Source organism: Girardinichthys multiradiatus, chromosome 23 (assembly GCF_021462225.1).
Source record: "Girardinichthys multiradiatus isolate DD_20200921_A chromosome 23, DD_fGirMul_XY1, whole genome shotgun sequence".
Lineage (NCBI taxonomy): Eukaryota > Metazoa > Chordata > Actinopteri > Cyprinodontiformes > Goodeidae > Girardinichthys > Girardinichthys multiradiatus.
This window is the reverse complement of record NC_061815.1, coordinates 32,751,533-32,762,412: the sequence shown is the minus strand read 5'-3', so window position 1 is coordinate 32,762,412 and position 10,880 is coordinate 32,751,533.

Sequence of the window (10,880 nt, the reverse complement as noted above, 5' to 3'; positions counted from 1 at the left end):
GAGTAGTTTGTGTGGATTTCTAAATGGATAACTAATGAACACATGCATAAACTAAAGTATAATCTGAGCTGAAGTTACATTTAATTTATTTAAAGGGGGGATATCGAACAACGTTGAGAGTCTGTATTATTTTTAGTTCTACACAGCAACAGTTTGTCTGCTGCTAAAAAATTCAGGACAATGCCTTTTGAGGGAGGAGGATTACTTCCCACTGCTGATGAGAACAAGATGCGGCCTTCTTTGTCTTTTAATGTTACGCACCTCCAGAGATTGTGGAGCAAGTAATCATCCTTGCTGTAAGCAGATCTGTATTGTGGATGATTAGTTCAGTGTTAAACTCAGTGTAGCTCAGTGTAAAACATCTTGTTTGTCTCTGAGCTGTTCGCCTTTGTGTTGTCGTGTCTATAGTTTGTTTTCTGCATCGTTTTGCATTCTCCCTGTGGACTTTATGGTGCTTATGTATTCGCTGATGGAGTTGTGCTGAATTCAGGCCAGAGATGCGGGACTTGGCTTGCTAATTGCTGACAGATAAACAACAGTGGTGTCCTTCCACAATAAAACAAAGCATGTTAGTTATTTATTAATTTTCTTGGCTGAAGTGGCACTTGAGACAGCTTCAGGACCCGAAAGAAGGTGGGTATTTATCCTAACAACAACAAATGGCATGAAACATGAAAGGTGCTATTCACTCACTCAGAAAACTCACTGGGTCATCAATGGCCTAATTAAACGGAGTAGTTTTGAATTGCTGAGATCCTGTCAGAGTTTTGCCCCAGTGCGTTCATCAGAGCCACAACAAACACAATTGTTTTGAGAATTATTGTCACCTGTCATGTTAACTCTCCCCCTGACCGTTGTATGAAAGTGAGTCCTGCTGGGAAACCTTACATGAAACAGATCCTTCAGAAACACCTTTAATTACTCCCCATCTTTCATTCACTTAAATCCTTGCTCTGTTTTGATGTCGGCTCATCTCAGTTTGTTGGGATTCATCTGGATGTCATTCAAGCTCTCCCCTCCTGCCTGTACATCATTTATCTGTTCTGTCCTCGGAAATACAATGAGTTTGAACTAAGAAACGCATTCCTTCCTAATTATCCTATTTGCAATGGCTTCCACCAGTGTCAATGCATCCATCACGCAGCATTACACACAAATGTTGCCACGGCATTTAAATGTTTACAGCAATCAGGGTTATTGCCTCACACCTCACAATTTATGCGTTAATCCATCGTACACATCACCCTGATGATCATCAGGGAGAGGAATGTGATGGTGAGAAAACCCTAATGAAAACGTGTGCAGACGCTGATAAAGGTTTAGGTTGCCTTCAAGGCCTTTTTTTAAAAAAGTACTTATAGTGCTTTTGTATAGTTATGGCTCACCAGTGCAATCATAAATAACTCTGATTGTGAATGCGTATGATGATGTCGATCTATGATTAAAGTTTATTATGTTGTGAAATTTTATTTCTGAGAGGAATCATGATGCAGTGCGGCCTAAATTCCCCACCGCACCATCTGCGTCGCCAGTTTCCCATCTCCAAAATAAGCATGCCATTCAGTTGGAGTTTGCATGAGGGACTGCACATCCTCCTGTTAGTTTTGATTTTTATGGATTCTAACATTTGTGGGGAAAGTGACATACGCCAGTTACAGATACTAACTGCAAATACTTCCCCAGTCTGGAACAATTAACTAGAATGGCTCCATTTATCAGAGTTTTAGTCTGGAAAGGCAAATTCACTTTACCAGCTACATTGTCCATATCAAACATGTCTGCCTAATATTTGGAAATTTGTGATAGCTACATTCATAATTTTTCCACTTGCACTTTTCTCAGCTTGTGTCTGTTTCACACAAAGTACAGTTGAACTTCAGTAAGCAGGTTGTTAGTTAAATTTTCTCCCAGGATGCCAAACCTTTATGCGTGTTTGAAGCATTTTAAGTGGTTCTAACAATATGCTGACACTTCAGCAATTTGATGATTTGAAAATTACAAGCCAATCACAGGTTTAGAGCATCATCATGCAATAATTAGGATCCAAGACAAATCAATGGCAGCTATAAAACCCTTTTCAACAACCATCCAGTAAATATCCTCTCAAAAAGTCCTAAAAGAGTCCTACCCAAACGACCTAAGTATGTTTATGTCTTAAAAAAGAATCTACCTAAACCCTTACAAAAACGTTTTATCAAATGGATCAAATGTCTCCTGTCACCAATGAGCTTAAGCATGGCACTAGGTAATTTCTTTTTTTATCATGTGGAATCAAAAGATTAATCATTTAATTTGGCTGGTTAGTTATCTCATTTAGACTAATACTTTTCAGAATTTCTCTTACTTGCAAATAAATGTTCTAGATCATTTAAACACATCGGAGACTGCCCTAATTAAACCAATTTCGCAGATTTATTTGTATTTTATTAGATTTTAGAGGCTTTGCTATAATTATAACTTCTCTTAGTTTCTTTGTCTGTGATTTCTATTGCTCTATCCTTTCTGTCTTTGTCATTTTTACTGCTCGCTCAACCAGTGGACCCAGGGGACTCAACTACTTTAAATTGATTCTTTCTTCTTCACGTTGGGGCATTAAATTGAAACCAGTCCCCAATGCTTAAAGCCTCAAATTGCAAACCAACTTCCTGCCTGTCGCCCTGATCTCTGCAGAGAGAGAGAGAGAGACCAGTGGGAGAAGGTGGGTGGAAGGGCGTTCAATGCTCACACAGTGAACCGTCAGGGTTCGTTTCGTCTTCTGAGGATTTGGCAAATCCGGAACTGTGTCGAGAAGCTTTAGACAGAAAGGAAAGAACCGCCGAGCATGACAACCAGCTTTAGTTTATGTCATTGTATTCAAATTTACAACATCCCCAACACTCATCACCTCGCCGCCACCCTCCTTGGCATGCGCGGGCCTACTTTGAAGATGGATAACCATGGAGAAAGCATACATTTTCATCTTTTTCCAGTCAGTTGCCACAAATTGAAGCAGAGGAAGTTTATATGTATGTCAACGCGGCACAATGGGAAGCACACTGTAAAAAATTGACAACTTAAGCTGTCATTGTTAACCTACAAAGCTCTAAAATCTCTCCTTTTCATCATATAGGGTAACAGGAAAGTTACAAAAAATTAAATTAACCAGGTCATACAACAATTAAACATACAGTACTTGATGAATGGCCTTGCTGACATGTATTAGCATATCTGCAAAAACAGACAAATATTGATAAGAAATAAAAACACAATCCAGTAAATTCGCATGTCAAGTACCAGTACAAAAATTCTAACAAAGCAGTTTGTTTATCCAATTTTCTGAATTTGTCTTAATTTTTTGTAAGCTGTGTAAGATTTATTTCCTCAAAGACAGAAGTAATCAATAAACTTCTCATCAGGTGCTTTCTTTTTCCAAGATAGAATGATTATACAGTATAACTGTTTTGAACTAGACAAATATGTTTCTCTTACATATACTGGATCAAAAATTATACTTGCAGTTGTACATCAACCACATGCTTTTGTAGTCATCAACAAGCTTCAGGAACAATTTCGGCTGATTTGGTCTACATTTAAAATGATTAGTTTCGGGCACAGATTAAGCTTTGAAGCATAAATACTCCATTTTTTAGCAGAACTGAGGTGCTGGTCATTCCCGGAGCCTAATTTTGGCCAGCTTTGTCAACTTTAAAGCCAGTTTGAATGTGTTTGCGGGAGTTCATTGGGCTGTTTGCCTCAGCATGCTTCACAGCTGGCATAGTGTTATTCACATGGAAAGCTCACATTTACTCCTCCCAACATACTTCTTGTCGCTAACTGCTTGTTTGAACATAAACATTTTCTGCAGCAGGCATTTGGCTTGTCCACATGAGCAATGTTAAATTTTAGTCCTGCTTTAGGGGGTCCATTTTGGAGGAGGGTCGATTTCTTGATAGGCACCCTCCCAGTCTATGGCGATGTAAAACTGGCTTCACTGTGGACAGAGACAGTAATGTTCCAACACCTTCTATTTTCCATCCATCCATCCATCCATTCCCTTCTGTTTATCTGAGATTGGGTCACAGGGTAAAAGGTCCAGGAGACCCAGACATCCCTCTGTCCAGTGACATTCCCGCTCAGTTCTGACTTGGCAAGTCAGAAAGTATATACATACTCCATTCAGCATTTTCTGGGTCTTCCCTGGTGTCTCCTGTTAGTGGACCATACCTAGAAATCCAGGAGGCATCCACATCTGATGTTCTAAACATGGCAACCCAGACTTTGTCATGTTATGTGGCACTCTACAGCCGATACATCCACTCTACAGCCAATACATCCAATTTACCCCCACCACCAGTATCCCAAGGATGACGAAGCTCCTCAATTGGCCACCAATCAGAAGATGCTAATTTTAGCAGCTTCTAGATTCTCAGTGTTTCATTCTTGATCTATAGGTCATGACCATAGGTGAGGATATAACTTGGAAATAGAAGTAAATGTTCATTTATCACAACAAACCCAAGCAAGACCCACAATTCAGCAGATGAACATCTCCCACTCTATTCTACCACTACTCATGAGCAAGATGGGTATTTCAACTCAACCACTAGAGACAGACTGACCCAAAGACCTTGAAAAGGTGTTGATCTTTAGCTGTTGATCATTTACTATGTAAAGCCTTTTTAGAAGAGCTAACAATGTGGTTTCTCCCCGTTAGTTCACTGTTCCTCATAAAAGTCCTTCTGATGAGATCTCATGAGCAGCAGCTCTGGAGCCCCACCTGCCAGTCACACCCTGCAAAGAGGAGGTAGGAGAGACACACAAACATGCACCAACCTAATCACAGCTTTGAGGATATGACATTTTGACTTGTCTTGACTTCAGAACTGTTCATATTTCGTTCAAGAGAACAATTTGTCAGGTAAGAATTGAACTTTAAGTAGCTGGTATATACGTAAAAAGGGCTTTTTGAAAAAGGTTCAAAGCAGAAAATAAAACTATGGATTTCTTCTTTCATCTGTAAATTAAAAAACACAAACAGTGCACACCTTTGAGAAACATTTTACATATTTCCACATTTCCCTTCCAAGATTAATTATCTACAAACTTCACACAAGGTCCACATCCACAGAAATTAATGGATAATGATTTTCAAGTTCCATATTCTGACATCATGACCATTTTTTTGCTCATATGTTTATTGTTTCAGTTAGGGATCAATTTATCTTAAAAATATATTTATTTATTTACAGTCCTTGATAAACCTGAAAGCCAAAAGGACATACTGAAGAAAAAATAATAATAATTAAAACACAATTGAATTCGACCAATTTCTATGATAAGTTAGAAACTGTCCCTATGTTGCATGGGGTTATCTGACTTTGGCACTTTAAGAGCAAGACAAATTCCATCCCATCTTCTCCAAAAAGCCTTTGGGACTGAGCCCAGAACACCCAGCATCAATACCTGCCTCACTGGGCCTAAAAACAAGAAAGGTGTCCAATAAAATCTGCCGATGGCATACTTAAAGCGTTGGGATCTACTGACACTCGGAGTATCTCTCAGTAAACAAACAAGCAGAAAAGGAGAGTCCTGATGTTCGCAGAGACATGAGTAGATGACATTGCAGAAATGGTTTTCTTGGACTTTTATATTGTTCACACCATCTCTAACACAGTTGAACAGAGTGCAGTAGTAGTAGTGCTGAGTCCTGCAGGACACACTTAGAGATGACATTTTTCTCTTTCCCCAAAGGAAGCCGCCTCAACAACACCTCTCGGTAAAAGCAACTTTTAATCCTCTCTGCTAAAAACAGCTGCACCTGGGATCACAGTGTTTGAGTTCCACCTTTCCTTATTATTTAGATCCAGGTGGGATAAATTGTGCCTGTCAAGCAAATGGAAACTAAGAGCTGTCCCTACATCATCTTCCCACGAAAAACAGACTATATGGTCATAGAAAAGGCAACAGTCTGAACATACCTTTTATTGGAAACAATTATTTGTAGTAATAAGTGAAGCAATTCTTTTTTTGGTTGGTTTTTTTCTACTATAAGACGCCTGTATGGTAATATTACCATTAAAGCTTACTGGGCTCAAAAGGTCAGTGTGCAGATCTTTCTAGCAAAATGATATTTTCTCTATAGGTAGTTTTGAAAAACCTCCTAGGATGCATAGGTTTGTAATTACCACGTGTTTGTGTTTTGTTTACTTTCTTTGCACTGCCATGCCCTTCTCTTGCTTTATTTCTGTTCATTCAGGTTTGTTAGATTCATTCTGTTTGGTGTTTGTTACTTCCCTGGTTAGATGTTTAGTTTTGTATTTTCCTGTAGATCTGTTGGTAGTTTCTTTGTTTACTTATTTCTGTTCCCTCAGATGTTCTCTGTTGCCTCCCTGCTCTCCATGCTCATCCCTGTTAATTAGTCAATCTCCTTCAGTTATCTTCAGTCTCCCACCCACCAGCTGCTCCCGATTCCTTCTGATTAATCTTCCTTGTTCATTGGTCTATTCTCTTCAACACTTCAGTATTTATACACTCTGGTTTTCATTGTTCTCCTCCAGATCCACTGTTGACATCCCTATTTCCGAGTCTCTGTGTTCTTGCCTGTTACCCTACCTGTGTTCCCTTCTGCAGTGCCTGAGTTCAGTTAAATTATTAAATAACCTTCCAGCTCACCATGCGGCTCCGTCCTCCAGTTTGCTTTGGTCCTGCGCTATCTCAAAACATCATGACAAGGCTGCATTGCATAAAAGTATATTTTTTGCTCAAAAGTCTGAGCAAATTTTTTTGACAATCTGCCCAGTACTTTTTAAAACAAACTTCTCCAGTGCTATGCATTTGCCCACTATGGAAAACTATTAATTAACACTAAAACCAAACTTTTGTACATATATACACTACCCGTTAAAAGTTGTATACACTTTTATTCAATGGTTTTCTTTATGTTTATGACTATTTACATTGTACATAGATTCTCACTGAAGGCTTTACAATTGTGATGCCTTCACAGAAACCTGGATTCCAGTTTGTTCATGTAAATGATAAATCATCTTCAAACTCCAGGGTCAGTTGTGGAGTACCACAGGGTTCAGTACTTGAGCCAATTCGCTTCACTATATATATGCTTCATATATATGCTTCCAATAGGTAAAATTATCAGGCAGCATGGGATACATTTTCACTGTTATGCTGATGATCCTCAGCTCTACTTATCCTTGTTCTCTCTCTTTTCTCTTCCTAGAAGCTACACCTGGCCTGACTCTGTATCTACTTGAAACACCTTTTTGAAACACGCTACTGAATGAGCTTTTACTATGACTAACTGTATTTGCTTTCTCTCATACTCTAAACTTGAAAACCTGTCTCAGAGTTTATCTGTTTCTTCTTCCTAGATGAAACCACTAAAAGAGCTACATCCATTAACATTTACTTTTCCTTCCCATAGAAAGTACTTCTGGATCAGTGCTTCTTTGTTCTTTTTCTGTCTCTGCTCTGTTCTCTCAAAACCGGCAGATGGCCGCTCACACTGAGCCTGGTTCTGCCGGGGATTTCTTCCTGTTAAAAGGGAGATTTTCCTCTCCACTGTTGGTACATGCATGCTCAGTATGAGGGATTGCTGCAAAGTCAATGTAGCACTTGACTAGGTCAACTGTTAAAAACATTCTAAAACTGCTAATGCACATGTTAATAATAATTCAATGGTTACATTAAGAATGGTTAAAACAATGGATATATTTATTATGTAGTTATACACTGATTCCAAAAGGTGACAGTATTGGCCCACAGATGTCTTTTCTTTGGGAAGACAAACATATACCATGGCAGTCTGGGATAGCAAAAAACCTGGTGCTTGGTCTGTCTGTATGCTAATGGTGATTGGAGGTAATAAAGGGCTTGTTCTACAACTTTTCACCTGGAGTGGTGTAACATCAACTTTAGTGACTGCCCACTGTTGCTATATGCAGGAATGTGCACAGATCGACGCTAGGTGGTGCTAGAGCACCTGCCCTTTTATCCTTTGGAGAAAAAATGCCCTCCTGAAATCAGTTTTTTTTTTTTTTTTTGTGTATAGAGTGGGGCCCAAGGTAAAAAAAAAACACACATACGTGTCCCGCCTCATGTGTCTCTCGACAGGCTAACCATCCAGGAAACAAACAAATCAAATATACTTGCTTCCTAAACCTCAGATGAAAAAGTTAAAACTTCACCTGCCACCGTTTTATCTAAACAGAACAGGCCAATCAATGGCATACCTTTACCCGCTATGTCCCACCAGGCGCCAGGAGGATGTCTACGATTTAACTCTTAGATTAAATTAGAAGAAGAAAATAAATTCAAATCTATCTCATAGATGTCGGTATTACATGTGCTATAATGGTCCATGATGACTTCTGTTTTTTATTTTATTTTTTTATTGCAAATACGGCCAAATGAGCTGGTTAACATTACAATTCATACACTACTAAAATACCTTTAATAAAGTTCAGTAAATGTGGGGCATGTAGGCTAAGTTGTATTTTCTACTTCTGTGTGGGTAAAAATGATAATCTGATCAGAGTATTTTATTTTCTAAATAGCAGACATGTTATCAGTTCTCAGGACTTGTAATCTCATTAATTTTTATTCTCTAAGAATTATTTCTGTCATAAATCACACTGGCTACATGCAGAAGTGTAGATGATTCTTCTTTAGATCATATTCTCTGATTTTTGCTTTAATTTTGACTATAAAGATTTTATAACTCATTTTCTGTGTATAGTTGATTTACGCTGTAGAATGGTCACTGGTTACTCACATTTCTGAAGATAACTCATTTAGTGTGACCTACCTGGTAAATTTGGCAGTGTAACCTGCTTTGGTACAACATAAGGTTATTTGGTGCAGAAGACATTTTGTGATAAAAGTACAGAATGATATAGTCAAGACAAACACGTGCTCAGTGTTTAAGAAGAAACAAAATGAAGGATAACGTAAGTTTCAAAATTGACTCAGGAATTTCAGGTTGTGAATCAGTAATCGAACTTTAAATCAGTCTATAATAATTTTGTTGCCTTATTAATCTTAAGAATTTGTCAAATGCATTCTTGTTTTGAGTTTTTTTATTCCTGGGTGGTCATTTCCCTTCAACCCACAGGACAGTTTGTTTTGGGGGTGCTTAGTAATACATGTAAATTATGTTCATGTTGTGCCTGTAATAAATCTCACACTACAAAGGCAACCGACAGCTCCATGTGCCACACAAGGTGCCCTTTTTTAAAAATGTTTAGATTTATTTCACACTTTTTATTTAATACATAGTTCCATGTGTGTTTATTAACAGTTCTGTTGCATTTGGTGAGAATGTACAATGTAAATAGTAAATATTGAAAATAAAAAGACCCATTAAGTGAGAAGGTGTATCTAAAACCTTTGTCGTAGTGTACCTACATTGGTTGTTTCTTACATTTTTTTTAAAGTTCATATTTGTAAACTCAACTCTATTCACAAAATCACAATCTATTTATCACAATCTATTCACAAAATGAAAATTCTTCTCAGAGTCATGATAAAACTATCAAGTTTTTCTGATTTTCAAACTGACAAAGCATTTAGGACTTCAGATCTGAAATAATCAATCAACTGCTTGCAATTTCACTTTGTGTATCTTGTCTTGTGTGTATGGGGCAGCTTACTTCAGTTCCAACAGTGCGAGTTGAACTACAGAATCCCTAACTCTGACTTTTAATAAAGTGCTATCTCATAGTGGATGTGAAACTTCACTAGAATGATTCAAACAACTTGGTTCACCTATGCACCTTGTTACGAGTGCAGACTCAGCAGCTCCATCAGGCCCCTCAGAGATGGCGTGCAGGACAAGGAAATCTCCCTGGGTCTGAGTTTGGTGTAAGGTGGAGCTTTAATGATCCCCGCAGGGAACTGAGGACGAGACAGGAACTTGTGTTGGGAGTCGATTTGAGGATTTTAATCAGCAGCGTCATCCTGGATGAGCCAGTGAAGTGACAGGAGGACAGTCTGAGAGGATGACTTACAGCAGAGAGGTTGTCAGTTCAATAGCAGACAGTGACAGGGTGAAACACTGTAATCTATAGGCATAACAGTGCGTAGACTCGTGAGCAAGGCACTGACATACACTGTGTACTGTGTGTAAGTCTGCTTTATTTTTACAGCAAAGACTTGTACACCACATACCATAAGTACATTAAAGCATGCAACCAACTAAGCTCTGTACACAAAGAAGTCAATGCTTTTAATCCCCATATCGTACATAGCCTTTTTTATATTTCTTACATTATCATAAAATGACACGAGTATGCTCTTAATTGCTTTTCCATCTGTGTAGCATCTTCTTGATTGCTAGCTAATAAGAGTCCACGTCATAAGCCAAACACCAAAACTTCAAACATCAGTCAGCTGTTCGTTGTGTAATTTTTTCGCTTTATTACTGCCCCTTCAAATATATATATATATATATATATATATATATATATATATATACTTTGTTTGCTTGTAATATGACATTCACTGGTCAGACTCAACGTTTGAGTGTTTGCGATTGAGTAAAAATAGGTCCAGAAAATGGCAGCTTTTAGCTCATAATGCCTGGCCCTTTCAAATATTGTACAGCATTGTATGAGCTTAATATCAGAGTTCTGTCGGATTTCTGTCTTCCATATGACTTATGACCTTCTAGTTTCAGCTACAGTATGTTTGATGTTAGTGTATAGATAAAAAAAAAAAAACATTAGAGTGCTGTAATTAGTTGAATGTGATAGTATGAGCAGGAATTGCTCCAGCAAATGCAGTTACTAACAACGGCAACTCCCACAGGTGGTAGACTTCTGTGGAATCTGTAACCTGCTTTGCATAATAAAGACACAAAGGCACATATTTTTGTTTTTCTTCGT